The 15,964-nt window shown below is 40.5% G+C and overlaps 1 protein-coding gene across 2 annotated transcripts in view; it reads left to right on the top strand.

Annotated features, from left to right (window-relative positions):
* The window catches only part of HACD2 (3-hydroxyacyl-CoA dehydratase 2), an 88,057-nt gene that overhangs the window by 64,120 nt on the left and 7,973 nt on the right, over positions 1 to 15,964 (top strand). The window lies entirely within an intron of this gene.

Raw genomic sequence — 15,964 nt, 5'->3', positions numbered from 1 at the left:
CAAGCTGCCTACAAAAAGTCTGTCATGCATGTTTAAGAAAGTTAGCAACGTCCAGTTCTCTATCATTATGCTGGTTTTTGTTGTTTGTTGCATTACGCTTTACAGAGGGCTTTATTAAAATATAATTATTCACTCTTGACGGTTGTCTCTTGGGGTAGGTTGTAGACTCCACTTAAAACTTGGAAGCTAGAGTGGCAAACAACCGTCTGTCAAATGGCAGAGTTGAAGGTAAACTTCTGAATTAAAAGTCTTCCTCCTGCATCAAAGCTTGCTCTCACCAGTTAGAAATGTGATGTGAACACATTCTTACTTTTGTTTGCTAATCATACTTTATCCCGTGTAGAGTTGAAAACACCCATCTCAGTTAGGCATTCCAGTATTCTTGGGCTTCCCTGGTGGCTCAGACAGTGAAGAATCTGCCTGCAGTGTGGGAGATCTGGGTTGGGAGGATCCCCTGGAGGACGGTATGGCCACCTACTCCAGTTTCTTGCCTGGAGAATCCCCATGGACAGAGGACCCTGGCAGGCTACAGTCCATGGGGTTGCAAAGAGTCAGACACAACTGAGGGACTAAGTACATCACATCTCAGACGCAGAAGCACCTTTCCTCTTCAGCAGTTCTGTCATACCACATGCATATTGAAATATGGTTCTCTAATCAGATGGTTTATACATGAAATATACAAATAATTGCAGGGCCTGGGTGCTTGTCTGCAACACTCTGCCAATGTGCTTCTCTGCTTCTTTAGTGCTCATTTTAGGGCTTCTGATATATCCCTCCAGTTAATGGACCTTTCTTCTTGAAAGTTCCAAGACTATTTTTCATACTGGCATATGGACTATCTGGAACAGAATTTCCTGGAGAGCTTCTTAGAAATGCACCTTCCAGGTCCCACCCCATATTTGATACAGAATTTTGAGGAGTGGAGACAGAGAACCATCACTGTTATTAAGCTCCTTGAATAATTTGATGAGATCTAAGATTTGAGAAACGCTCTAAGATACTGTAATGTGCTGTAATTTTTATTCAACTTTCCTTTTTCTTGATTTTACTTCCTATCTCTGCTTAGTTTCCTGTTCAGTTCAGTCACTCAGTCGTGTCCGACTCTTTGCGACCCCATGAATTGCAGCACACCAGGCCTCCCTGTCCATCACCAACTCCCGGAGTTCACCCAGACTCATGTCCATTGAGTCGGTGATGCCATCTAGCCATCTCATCCTCTGTCGTCCCCTTCTCCTCCTGCCCCCAATCCCTCCCAGCATCAGAGTCTTTTCCAATGAGTCAACTCTTTGCATGAGGTGGCCAAAGTATTAGAGTTTCAGCTTTGGCATCAGTCCTTCCAAAGAACACCCAGGACTGATCTCCTTTAGAATGGACTGGTTGGATCTCCTTGCAGTCCAAGGGACTCTCAAGAGTCTTCTCCAACACCACAGTTCAAAAGCATCAATTCTTCGGCACTCAGCTTTCTTCACAGTCCAACTCTCACATCCATACATGACTACTGGAAAAACCACAGCCTTGACTAGACAGACCTTTGTTGGCAAAGTAATGTCTCTGCTTTTCAATATGCTGTCTAGGTTGGTCATAACTTTCCTTCCAAGGAGTGTCTTAATTTCATGGCTACAGTCACCATCTGCAGTGATTTTGGAGCCCCTCAAAATAAAGTCTGTCACTGTTTCCACTGTTTCCCTATCTATTTCCCATGAAGTCATGGGACAAGATGCCATGATCTTAGTTTTCTGAATGTTGTGGTCATACCCCAATGAGCATAATAGAATTTATGATTCTATTCGGTTACACAGATAATTAGGGTATTCTTTTAGGTGATGGAGAGTCTAGGTATGAGCCCTGGGGCTCTTCCATCTCGGGAGTCTGGTTTTCCAGTTGGTATGTCGTTTCCATAGATACTGGGCATATAGATCAAAGTCCACAGTCCAGCCCAAGATGGAGCCCTGCTTTCAAGACGGAGCCTGTTCTGTTTCCTCCTTCAATATCACCTTCCTTGGATAGTTTTTTATTTTCTAGGTAAGTCACACACTGTATTCTAGAACATGGAGGCTGAGCAGTCATATCTTACATGAGGGTTGGTGAGGGTGGACTTCGGCAGGCATGTCCCTTGTGGCTTAGGACAAAGCACTTCAACTTTCCGAGCCTTGTTTTTGTCATCTGTGACAGAGTAATACTAGTATCTGCCCTGCTCATGTCACATAGTTTTTATGAAGATTAAGTGAAAGGACTATATGAAAACAAGGCATCAGCGTTTAGAAATATCAGGGTCTCTGGCTTGCGGTTTTGTTGCCGAGCAGCTTCTGAAGCCCTAACATACAGAGTCGTCTCACTTCAGAAGGAATGGTGCTTCCTTCAGAGATGTAGCACAGTTTTCCTTGTCTTCCTCCTGTCCTCCTCTTTGTCACTCTGCGGAAGCTGAGAGACTAGGTACGGTGACACCCTGACCCTGCGCGGCTGTTGCTGTTGTGTTGTGTCGTGTCGTGGTTTCTTTCTCGGCTGGGTTCGCAGTGCGCTCTTGCTCTTGGCCCCTCAGTGGCCTCCCTTGTCCGCACGTTTCCTGTCGCTGCAGGTGCTCCTCAGTGTCCGCAGGGGCCATCCGTGAACACGGCCTTTCAGTGGGGAAGGCAGGGCGCCTTCTCACCCCCGTTGTTCAGATGGGGAGCTGAGAGGCTGTCTCTCTAGGGCGCGCTGTGCCCTATGCCACTGTCTTCTTCTCGGGGACCTTTTCTCAGTGATGTTCCAGCTCTGCCAACCAAAGACATTGGGACACATTCAGTGTCTCTTGGCCCCCTGAGTGCTGAGTGTCTAAAGTTCTCCACCCTACTCTATCTATTCCCTTACTTTCTATTTTAAATATTTCTGTAGGTGGATTTGCAGCACCTTCACTTTTAAAATTAGCACTTCTCCTAAAGGTAGAAAAACTTCATCATTTGATTGTTAATCAGACACTGTCAGACTTGAGACAACTCCAAGACAGATGTACAGGAATTTAATGCCACTTCTGCATCTGTTAATAATGGACACATAAAGAAAATGTTACTTTTCTCATGGCTAGATGGTTCACTCTAACATTGTGTATATTTAGCTTAGGTGATTTGAGCAAAATCAGATTGTCTAGTTTTCTCTGAGTGTTTTTCTGTCCCTTTCCAACATTTTCTTCAACTGTGTATAAAAATTTTACTTCAAAATATTGAAGAATATTTAGATCCTTTTGGATTCAGTGTCAGTTCACTTCTGACATCTCATGTTGCATCTTTCTCCCATTGCCTTAATTCTGTAGCCCCTGGAAAACTCCAGTGGTACTCCTTTGTTCAAAATGTATTATACTTCTTTCTTTGATGATTAAGTCAGTTTTGTTTAAAATAAAACATCTTAAGCCATGCAAGCCAGTATTACCACTATACCCTACAAGAACATAGCCCCATTTTTCGATTAAGGATTGATAGGTTCCAGGCTCAACAAAATCAGGAAATCGGTTTAGTTTGTGTTTAATGTTAGTCTTTTTCTCTTCTGGCCGCTCCTCTTCACCCTTCTCCATTGGTGACCCTGCCCTACAAACACCCTCACACTTGAAGTTTCTCAGCACTTTCTTTTGCTCTCTTACCCCGACGGCTGTCTCTGACATCCTTCGTTCCATTTCTCAGTTCTGGCATGGGGGGGCAGTTACATCAGACAAATTCCCTGGAAGACTGCATAGTTATCTTCATTTGGGAGGGCGTCACGCAGGGCAGGAAGGGCCAGGGCCTGACCTGTCAGTTCCCAATGAAAGTGTCCCACTGTTAGGAGGTTCTTCTGGGACCCAAAGCCAGACCTGCCTTCCTGCCTAGTCCAGACTTTCCCGCACATGCCCGAGCCCTTCAGGCTGAGCAGTGTTGGCCTCTTCCTTTCCTTCTGCCCCAGAACTTCCAGATTCTTGGTGTCCCCAAGATTCAGTTGGTCTTTTAAAATATTACGCTAATACCCTTCTACCCCCATTTGGCTGATGTTCTGGGTGTGTCAGTGGTGTCTCCAACTTTCTTCCTATTTTTGATAAGGAAGTTTCTAACAGAGAAGCTTGTGGTTGGAATTCATCCTCTTCAGGCGTAAGATGTTTTCAAACTATTGGGTAGTATCTTAACATATGTAACTGCTGCTACTTAGCCTATATAGAGCCAAATCTGGATATGTGAAGTCCTGAGATTCACAAAGATGTTTGACTCTTGGCACAGGAAACTCCCATGGAAAAGGAATAAGAGTGAAAAAAGAAAAAAAAAAAAGTTACCTTTGTTTCCCAAAGAAACAGCTGAGATTTACCGTGAGAGCCTCAGTGGCTTCAGCTTTGGTCATATGCTCAGCTTAAGCTGCGGAGTGACTCAGGGAAGGAAGCCTGTTATTTGAGCTATGCTGTCAAGTTGTACTATCAGTGGAGAGTCACCAGTAAGTGAATCCTGACACTAAAACCAGTTTCATCCATGATTTGAGAGTAAAGTGAATTCAGATGTTTATTTCAAGCCAAAAAGGGTAACTTTTTGCTCCTGTATAGTGATAGAAGCATGTTGGTTATGAACATTTTTCTTTTGAATATTTCTTCTATCCTGGGACTGTCCATAGGAATTTTTAGCAGTGAAAAAAATGTTCTGCGCCTATGCTGCTCAACATAGTAGCTCCTAGTTGTATGTGTGCACATATTGAACCCTTGAAATAACCCCTGAGTGACTAAGGAACTGAATTTTAATGTAATTTAGTTTTAAATAGCCTCATGTGACTGGAGGCTACTGCATTGGACAGTGTAGCTGTAGTTGTTCAGTGTAATATTATTGGGTTGGCCAGAAAGTTCATTCAAGTTTTTCTGTAACATCTTATGAAAAAACTCAAACTTTTTGGCCAACACAACATTTACCATTTTCTTTATTTCAGTCAATTAGGTTTTCATATATTTTATCTCATGTGCAAGATTATATGATTTAAAAGAAAAAAACAAGTAGCCACAGGAAATTTATATGACATACTTGGTATGCTGTGTTCTTTAAATCCAGGAATTCTTTTAGTACTCTAAATTAAATTCTGTTTTTTTTAACTGTTGTTCAAGGCTAAATTAAACTCATAAAAATCCTGATTGCAGGTGTGGGAAACTCTATGGTATGCTCATCTGTTGCAAAGATAGCCGTTCATTAACTGGTGAGGCAGGAGGCCATACAGACTCCACCTTTCAGAGACCTGGAGTTTGGCCTTTGCAGTGGAGTCACCATGATACCATGTCCCACGTTTGGCTCTGCTGAAAACCGTTTCACAGACCTTGTCTCTCCTATTTGACTTCAAGGATCCCTTAGAAATACAGTCAACATTATTATCCCTATGAGCTCAAAGATTCTCACCTCACACTGTAATGTAAAAGATGATTGGCATGCATCGTGAGCATTGCTAAAATATATCAGCAGAGTCAAGGAAAGTTAAAAATTATTAGTGATAAACTGCTTTTAAATAGGTGTGCTCCATGGTACAGTAAGTGGAATTTTTAAAGCATTGATTAATATTCACTTGAAAACTTTTAATATGTAGGAGGAGGAACTGTCTCATAAATTATCTGCTCCTTTGCCAAAGCGGTCCTTTGTATACTGTTGCTTTTTCAATATAACTAAATTTTCAGCATGAATGTGAAATATCAGATCATTTAAAAATACATAAATTGACAAGAATACCAGTACATTCAGTCTCTTGGCAGTTGACTTGCACAGTGAATGCAGCAGGTAACTGGTCTCAGTGGGAACCTTGAAGACAACAGGGGAACCTGAAGAAATCCCCATTCCCCTGCTCCCATGAAGTATCTATGAAGTGTATTTCCATGGTTTCCAGGAGGAGGATTCAATAACCTTTTTTACCTACCCATGTCAAGAAGCCCTGTATAGTCAGGAAGCTCTCATTAAAAGCTGTGATGCATCACAGATAAAATTAAGCATATTACTAAGTTGTCTGCATTTTCCAGAGAATGGAGCCCTTTCAAGTCTGAAGTGAAACCCTGGTGCACTTCGGGAATTTGTAAGACGTGACTTGATATCCACATGTGGATGTGTGTGGAAGCATGCTGAGGGTATGCCTGCATTTGAAAGGGAGGGAGGAGACTAATTATTAGGCTTGATGCATTAAAGACTTTTAACTTATCTTTTCTTTACATTGCCGCCATAAACATTTGTTTTTAACAGGGTGAGTTTTGGTATCTTCTCCCCTTTACTATAGTTTGCTCTGGCAGAAACATGACCAGGATAGCTGGAAGCTGAGAACTGTGCCTCTGTTTGGCCTTCTGCATTGGTGCTGTCTTGATAAGCCAAGTTTAAGGAATCTTTCGTTGAGGTCTGTTTCAAACCAGTATATGTTGAGAGCCTCAAGTATAAACACTAATCAAATTAACCAAGTTTTTAAATATACTAAATACTTTTTTTTAATTTTAGAGTTTTTCAAGTAGTCATGTTACATTTATGTAGCACCTTGCCATCAGTAGCAGAGCTTATCAACTGGTATCAGATGTCTGTCCCCCAGGTGGGTGTTAAAAGAAATTTCAAGAAGAATATGATGACTAGAATGGCTACATCATCTCAGAACAAAGCTCACCTCAGCTAGTAATTGGCAAATTGATCTAGTGTTATGCAGTCACTTTTTTTTTTTTTTTTAAGAAAAAAGCAGAAATACAGATTTTTTTAATGTGAAATCTCTCAACTTAAAAACCTGGCTCAAATACTTTTTAAAGCACTGTACAAATTCAAACAAAACATTTGTGATCCAGGATTATGGGCCATTGTTTTAATATTTGTGTTCCAAGAGATGATACTCAAAGCCTTTGTTTTTATTTTCTGTCTTACATTTTTGCAATTATTAAACCATCATAGAACAAAAGAACCATGACATTTCACAGTGTATGTTGCTCATTTCATGTTCTTTTGACCACGTCAGTTACACTTCTGACAGTGATCCATCCTGTCCCCTCTAGAGTGTTGGGTAGGCACACTGGGATGATGCATTTAGAGGTCTGGGGGCAGACTGTGGGGTGACTGCACCAGCTCTCCCCATGAGACCACAGTAACCTATTGCTGGGCATATTGATCTCAGGCTCTCTTGGCAATAGTTAGAGGACTATTGCTTCATAGAATACTTAGTCTGTATTGGATATATATGATCAAGGTGGAACTAATTAATGACTGTTTTCTGATGCAGTCCTTATACTTGAGTTTGGTTGAAGGTAATAATAGTTGCATGAAAACTGTTAATAACATGCTCTTTGAAGCTGAGAGAATCAAACTGAACTTAGGAAGAACATTGGGAAAGGCTAGCAGCTGGTGAGATCCTTAGACATCCCAGATTTGGTACAAGCTAATGCTCTAACACTTAACAGAAAACACAATGACAAAGCAAAATATTATTTTGGTAATTAAGCCTAAGAGGCAGCCACCAGCCTGTACTGGATCCCAGCAGTGACTAGCATACATAGTAGAAACTTAATATTTGTTGAGTTGATTTTTTCTTTCATGGAGTAAAAATAATAACTGCTATTTATGAATGGCTAGCACTTTACTAAGCTCTTGATAGGTTTTTCTGACCTTACGTGAACCCATGCAAAGGCAAATATGTTACCTCAGTTTCCATATGAGGATATTGAAGCTGGGAAAGGATAAGGACATGCAGCCTGGAAGCCTGGAGGTCTGTTTGGTTCCAGAGTTCAGTGATTGGAAAAGAGGCTAGTTGTAGGAAATTGCCATTCTTTCTTCATATTTCCCGGGAAATGGGCTGACAGATAGTAGCATCAAAGTTGGACTAATAGGAACATTTTAGCATTCAGACCTGCATGTCTGATTTTGTCATAAATGCAGAATTGATCGTGCATTGCCTATTTACTGCATGCTTATACAGGTTTCTCATTGCATGTTCAGAAAAGTTAATTTCATGACCAAGACTTGTTTCAGTAAGCCAAAACATTTAACTAGGCCATCATCCATATTAAAGAGTAGTTATTGTGTTGTAATGGAAATAATTTTTAATCAGTCCCCCTTGTCATCGTAGGTTAAGAAATTTTTATATAGTTGCATATTTTTCTCTCCTTTAAAAGGGAAGTATGTTAATATAACTCACATTTTCCATATAAAAGGAGTATTATTTTCTGGTTTGTTTACTGTGTATCCTATGATAGGTTTTTATTTTATTTTTTAATTGAAGGATAATTGCTTTACAGAATTTTGTGGTTTTCTGTCATACATCAACAAGAATGAGCTATAGGTACACTCTTGTCCCCTCCCTTCCAAATCTCCCTCCCCATCCCACCCTTCCAGATTGTTGTAGAGCTCCTGTTTGAGTTCTGAGTCATACAGCAAATTCCCACTGGCTATCTATTTTACATATAGTATTGTAAATTTCCATGTTACTCTCTCCATACATCTCACCCTCTGCTTAGTCCCCTCCCCCATAAACATTAAATCATGGATACTTCACACATGCAGTTGCCATGTGAAAAGACCAACACTTATCCAGACATCTTTTTTTTTAAACCACCACACGTCAGTATTTATTACATTTCAATTTCTTATCAAGGAGGACATTCCTTTTAAGTAGATAACTAGATGAGTTACATTTTTGTTCAAAAAAACTTAATAAAGTCATGGAAAGGACCAGGATTGTCATCAGAACTGTCCTGTGCCCCAGCCCAAACCTGCTGACGTTACCCTCAAGGCAGTAGCCCTGTGACCTCACTCTCCCAGGCGCCCAGCCCTCCCCACCCAAGGCTATTCCAGCCAAGGCAGAGAACGTGCAGGCCAGGCTGCAGACAGGTCAGCAAATACTTATTCAGTACCTTCTCTGCTCTGGTATCATGCTCAGCACTAGTTTGCATGGAAAAGAGAAATCACAGGTGCCTCCTTCACAGGGCTTGCTCAGGAGCAGAGTCAAGCAGTGCCTTAGAGTGGGGTAACTGACAAGGCAGGAAAGACAGGCTGCTGGCACCACGTGTCACACTCCAGCTGCCCAGCTGAGGGGTACACCAGCCTGGTCCAGCTCCTAAGGAGCTGTTCTAGCCTCCCAGGCCCACTTGTTCCTCCTCATTGGGTGGTCCTGGAGGTGCAGTGCATTAATACATATAAAGCATTTAGAACAGTGCCTGGCACTTAGTAGGTGCTCAGTAAATGTTAATTACATATTAGCTATAATGTAACCTTATCTTTTCCCAGACTTTCAGTGACAATTTTTTGTATAACTATATTGAATTCTTCTCTGTGTCCTGAAGCAGAGATATAATTGACTTTTAAAACAGAGATATAATTGACTGTTCACATAGGAATGAATTCTTTATACTTATTAAAATAGTTTCACAGTTAGCTGGTGAAGATTTATACATAATTACTTTTACCATACTTAAGGGATAATTAGCCCTGCTAATGGGAGTTATCATTATCTTAATCATCATTATTATCCTAATCTAAAGCATTTATTGAAAATCTCGTTTTGCCTTTTAAGTCAGCTAACCAACCCCTTTTTCAAAGGGGGTTTTTGGACCTGCCCTTGGGGTACTTACAGTATAAGACCGTAGTAATTCGAATGCCCGTTTAGCCTCAGCATTAAATCTATTGTTCCATCTCAAGTGTGCTTTTATTGATAGTTTTTGTTATAAATGTTCCTACATCTTCTTTTATGGTTATGTAGCCCACCTCCTCCAGCAGATTCAGATTCTTCATATCAAAGGCAATTTATAGAAACCAGGTGATATTGTTTGCTTCTAATTATGTCCCCAAAGTGGTTGCTTACTACTCTGGTGATATTTTAAAATAATTTATTTGGAAATCATTTGAGGTTTACAGAACGTTTAAATTAGAACAGTACAAAAGACTCTCGTGTTTCCTTCGTTCAGATTCTCCAGCTGTTGCATTTTACTACATTTGTTCCATCACCTACTCCTCTGTATTTGCATATCCTTTTTTTCCTGAACCTTGAGAGCAAGCTGTACATGATGTCCTGTCCCCCCTAAATATTCAAGTGCCTGTTTCAGACACTCTCCTACATCACCTGCATACAACCCTCCAATATGGAAGCCAAAACTGATAAAATACTACCGTCCCACCCACAGACTTCACTCAGATTTCACTAACAGTCTAAACAGTGTCCTTTTTTTCCCTTTGTGGATGGCACGTTTGGCCTTGGAGTACAAGAAATAGAGGAAAACAATAGAATGGGAAACATCAGAGATCTCTTCAAGAAAATTGGAGAGATCAAGGAAACATTTCATGTAAGAATTGGCACAATGAAGGACAGAAATGGTACGGACCTAATAGAAACAGAAGAGGTGGCAAGAATACACAGAAGAACTATACAAAAAAGGTCTTAATGACCCAGACAGCCACGATGGTATGGTCACTCACCTAGAGCCGGACTTCCTGGAGCATGAAGTCAAGTAGGCCTTAGGAAGCATTACCATGAACAAAGCTAGTGGACATGATGGGATTCCAGCTGAGCTATTTCAGATCCTAAAAGATGATGCTATTAAAGTGCTGCACTCAATATGTCAGCAAACTTGGAAAACTCAGCAGTGGCCACAGGACTGGAAAAGGTCAGTTTTCATTTCAATCCCAAAGAAGGGCAATGCCAAAGAATGTTCACACTGCCACACAATTGCACTCATGTCACATGCTAGCAAGGTTATACTCAAAATCCTTCAAGCTAGGCTTTAGCAGTACATGAATTGAGAACTTCCAGATGTACAAGCTGGGTCTCCAAGAGGCAGCAGAACCAGAGATCAAGTTGCCAGCATTAACTGGATCATGGAGAAAGCAAGGGAATTTCAGAAAAACATCTGCTTCATTGACTATATAAAGCCTTTGATTCTGTGGATCACAGCAAACTATGGAAAATTTTTCAAGAGATGGGAATACCAGACCACTTTACCTGTCTCCTGAGAATCCTGTGTGTGGGTCGAGAAGCAGCAGAAACTTACATGGAATGACTGACTGGTTCAAAATTGGGAAAGGAATATGTCAAGGCTGTATATTGTCACCCTTTTTGTTCAACTTGTATGCAGAGTACATCATGTGAAACACCAAGCTGAATGAATCACAAGTTGAAATCAAGATTGCCGGGAGAAATATCAACAACCTTAGATATGCAGATGATACCACTTTAATGGCAGAAAGTAAAGAGAAACTAAAGAGCCTCTTGATGAGGGTGAAAGAGGAGAGTGAAAAACCTGGCTTAAAACTCAGCATTAAAAAACTAAGGTCCCATCACTGCATGGCAAATAGAAGGAGAAAATGGAAGCAGTGACACATATTATTTTCTTGGGCTCCAAAGTCAGAGGACAGTGACTGCAGACATGAAGTTAAAAGATGTTACTCCTTGGAAGAAAAGCTATGACAAACCTAGAATAGTGTTAAAACGCAGAGATCTCACTTTGCTGACAAGGGTCTGTATAGTCAAAGCTATGGTTTTTCCAGTAGTCATGTACAGATGTGAGAGCTGGACCATAAAGAAGGCTGAGCACTGAAGAATTAATGGCTTTCACATTGTGGTGCTGGAGAAGACTCTTGAGAGTCCCTTAGACTGCAAGGAGATCAAGCCAATCAATCTTAAAGGAGATCAACCCTGAAAATTCACTGGAAGGACTGATGCTGAAGCTCCAATACTTTGGCCACGTGATGTGAAGAGGCCAACTCATTGGAAAAGACCCTGATGCTAGGAAAGATGAAAGGCAAAAGGAGAAGAAGACAGAGGATGAGATGGTTAGATATAATCACTGACTCAATGGGCATGAATTTGAGCAAATTCCAGGAGATAGTGGAGGACAGAAGAGCCTGGTGTGTTACAGTCCATGGGGTCAGAGTTGGGCACAACATAGCAACTGAACAGCAACAACATATACATATGTGTATACTCATACACATGTACATCTAAAAGTGTATATCAATATGTGTAAATGTATATTCAATGGATAGTTTATATATGTATAAAAATGTATAAATCTGTGTTATAAAATCATGGGCTCGTACCAGTTCCTCCAATTACAATCCAACACCATGGTATTCTTTCTAGAGTTCTCCCTTCCATGTTTGTAAATACCTGTTCCAATGGCAAGAAGTCCCATTTTTTGAACTATATTGTTTTATTTACTTGGTTTACTTATTTACAACATGTAGCTGATTTTCCAGCCACACTAGCCATGTCTTCAGCCTGTCACCTCTGTGTCTCTCCCTCACCTCCTCATCCTCAACTGCAAGAGGGATATTCTCCCCACAGCAGCAGGGGTGTTGTGTGTGTGTCTGAACCCCGGGAAGACAAGTCAGAACTGTTCAGAGTTTGGGGGCACAGGCTGGGTTCAACATCTGTAAACCTCACTTTTCCCATCTGTAAAATGGGGATTCGAAGAGGTAATATATGTTCAAAAGTGCTTAGCATATAGTATGAATTCAGTTATACTATTATTCAATTATACTATTTTGTATAATTATTTTTTACTGCTATTGTAATCATAATTATTAAAAAGATTATTTCCCCCAAAGTTAAAAATGAGCAAAAGACATTTCTCAAAAGAAGATACACAGATGACTGATAAGCACATGAAAAAATGCATATCAAAACTGCAGATGCCACTTTGTACTCATTAGGATGGTTACTGTCAGGAAAGAAGAAGGAAAATAGCAAAATGGTGGTAAACAGGTGAAGAAATTGAAACCTTTTTGCACTGTTGGTAGGAATGTAAAATGATGTAGCCAATGTGGAAAACAGTTTGGCAGTTCTTCAAAAAGCTAAACATAGTATTATATGATCTAACAATTCCACTCCTAGGCATACCCAACAGAATTGAAAAAACAGGTGCTCAAATAGATATTTGTACACTCATGTTCATAGCAGCAGCCAGAAGGTGGAAGCCATGCAAATGTCCATCAGTAATTGAATCATTAAACAAAATGTGGTATTTACATACAATATAATATTCAGACTTTAAAAGGAGGGAAATTCTGATACATTGCTTCAACAGGGATGAAACTTGAAAACATTACACTCAATGAAACAAGCCGGATGCAGAAGGAAACATAATGTCCTTCCGTCTAATTGAGGCACCTGGAAGGAACAAGGAAAAGAGTCCTCACAAGGAAGCAAGCATGGTGGCACCCTGCTCTTGGAATTCTAAAACTGTAAGAAAAGACATTTCTACTGTTTGAGCTACCCAGACTATGGTGTTTTTTCATGGCAGCCAGAGGAGAAAGATGAACATACTCTTCACAGTTCTGCCAAGAGCGGACTCTAGTCTTCATCTAGAGTTTACCGGAATCTCTTCTCTTCACAAATGAAAGGGCTATCAAGAAGAGAGAAACCTTACCAGAAAGCTTGATCAGGGGATTTCTTTGAAATAACCAGAGTGGTGAGCAGTAGGTTCCAAAAGGCTAAGAAGAATAGGGTTTCCTCATAGAGATTTTCTTGTGTGGCACCATCTGTTTTTCTTTGAATGTAATAAAAATGACAGCTTTTCGTGTACTGATACTCCCCGAGCCTTTTAAAGTCCAACATATGATGCTGTTTGTGTATAAAGGTTTTCCTCTTGTGCCCATTTGTTTCTCAAGCTGAATTTCTGTGTAAACTCCCTTGGCTAAATTACACAAGCCACCCACTCCCCATGCCTCCTCTCTCACTGTAGAGCAGGGGGCTGAAACCTGCCGTCTGCAGTGTGGAGGGTCCAACACACAGCTCACTGCTCCAAGCAAAGGAAGATTTTCTGGCTGACCTGGTTGCCCCATGCCCATACCCTCATTTGTGCCATGAGTGAGGGCATGCAGCTTTGAAACATGACTTCAAAACATTTTTGGTCAACCTAGCCCAAACTGCTCATTGGTCTTTTAAACTCATTAACTCATTTTAACTCATTCCATTCTACCCCTATTTTGTGTTACTGGATAGTTATCTGCAAATTAGATAAGTTTGATCTCTGATTTTACATGAGCCTCTTCTTAATAACATGTACTTCCTGTAGATCTGAAGATATCATTTGTACAAAACGGTCATTTTCCCTATCCTTAGGCTTTTAAAAATTATGACATGGTCTTCACAGCTGGATTCTGGGAACAGACTGTTTTCACATTCCTCCTGAGCCTGTCGCAGTCCTTTTGGTCTAACTGAAGGTGTGTGTGAATCAAATACCTTCTAGACTGGATCAGAGCAGAAGGCTGGGGGGCTTGCTTGTCTGCTTTTCCCTATTTGAAAGCCTCCAAGACTACACAGAAACTAGTATCATGTATCAAAGCGCAGGCAGCTGATTAGGATTGTATTGTTTTGGTCCACAAATATCTGTTGAGCTCCTACTTGTGAAAAGCACAAAGTGCTTTTGGGAATCAAAAAATGAATAAAACACGCTTCCTGCTTTCAAGACTATTACAATGCAAAATATTAGAGAAGAACGTCTCTTATAACCCAAAGATCTTTGAGGAAGGCTTTCAGCCCATAGCTCTAAAAGTATATCTCCTTAAGATGAGGATTACAAAGCATATCAAAAAAAAGCAAAGTGTGCTTTGAAATTGTATTTTGGTATAGATGGGTTTTAAGCAAGGATTTGTAGACAGACTGAAAAATGAAACATGAAAGCTTTAAAGGGGTTTAGCTTTTACTTTACTTTGGCTAATATAAGAGCACCAGGAAAACAAAAAGTATTCTCGCTCTTGACAGTATAAAATTCTTACTATTTTTAGAGAATAGTAACTGTGGATTTATGAAGTTCTTTGTCAGAGTAATTTAGTTAATAGGTATGTAAATGACTGCTTATTTCATTGTGTAGGCAGATCGCTCCATGTTCACTTTCTGAGGAAGAATATAAGTGCTCAATAACATTCCAAATGCAGAGAAGCAAAAGTTAAGGTTAGAATGCCATACTTTTGTTATATTAGATCTTAGGAGTAAGACAGAGAAGATCTTGTAAATGATATTTGTTTGGTTTGCTCAATGGAACTTCTTATTCACATACAACTCTCTAACTGCCCTTTCTGGATGTAAGAAAATATAAGTGAATTGAGGTGCAAGGTTGTTTCTTATTCTTACTATTGGTTTTCAAGCGTGAAGGATCATCATAAACTTAGCTGGAGTGGGAAGGCTGGGTATGCTGAAAGTTAATACCACAGTAATAAATTTTCATGCAAGATTTGCAGTCTGAGGCATATTGTGAGAAAATCCCCTAAAATGAAAATACCTAAGAAGTCAGTGACAGACTTCATTTTGGGGGGCTCCAAAATCAATGCAGATGGTGACTGCAGCCATGAAATTAAAAGACACTTGCTCCTTGGAAGAAAAGCTATGACCAACCTAGACAGAGACATTACTTTGCTGAAAAAGGTCCATCTAGTCAAAGCTATGGTTTTTCCAGTAGTGAGGTATGGATGTGAGAGTTGGACTATAAAGAAAGCTGAGCACCGAAGAATTGATGCTTTTGAATTGGTGCTGGAGAAAACTCTTGAGAGTCCTTGGACTGCAAGGAGATCCAACCAGTCAATCCTAAAGGAAATCAGTCCTGAATATTCATTGGAGGGACTGATGCTGAAGCTGAAACTCCAGTACTTTGGCCACCTGATCTGAAGAACTGACTCATTGAAAAAGACCCTGATACTAGGAAAGATTGAAGACTTGAGGAGAAGGGGACAACAGAGAATGAGATGGTTGGATGGCATCACCGACTCGATGGCCATGAGTCTGAGTAAGCTCCGGGAGTTGGTGATGGACAGGGAAGCCCAGCATGCTGCAGTCCATGGGGTCGCAAAGAGTCGGACACAACTAAGCGACTGAACTGACTGACTAAGGAGCCTTATTAGAAGCATATTGGTTTTTCAGCATGAAAACAACTTAATAGGAGGCTGAGAATTCCAAAGCTCTTCTGGCTTTAGCCACCTCCTGTGATCAGCATGGAAGCCTCTGTAATCTTTGAGTTAAACCAGGCTCATCTGGGATCAGAAGTCACCAGTGGGAGAGAATAAAT

The sequence above is a fragment of the Capricornis sumatraensis genome, chromosome 1, assembly GCF_032405125.1.
Source record: "Capricornis sumatraensis isolate serow.1 chromosome 1, serow.2, whole genome shotgun sequence".
Lineage (NCBI taxonomy): Eukaryota > Metazoa > Chordata > Mammalia > Artiodactyla > Bovidae > Capricornis > Capricornis sumatraensis.
The sequence above is the reverse complement of the archived record's forward strand: the minus strand, read 5'-3'. Positions and strand labels throughout refer to the sequence as shown.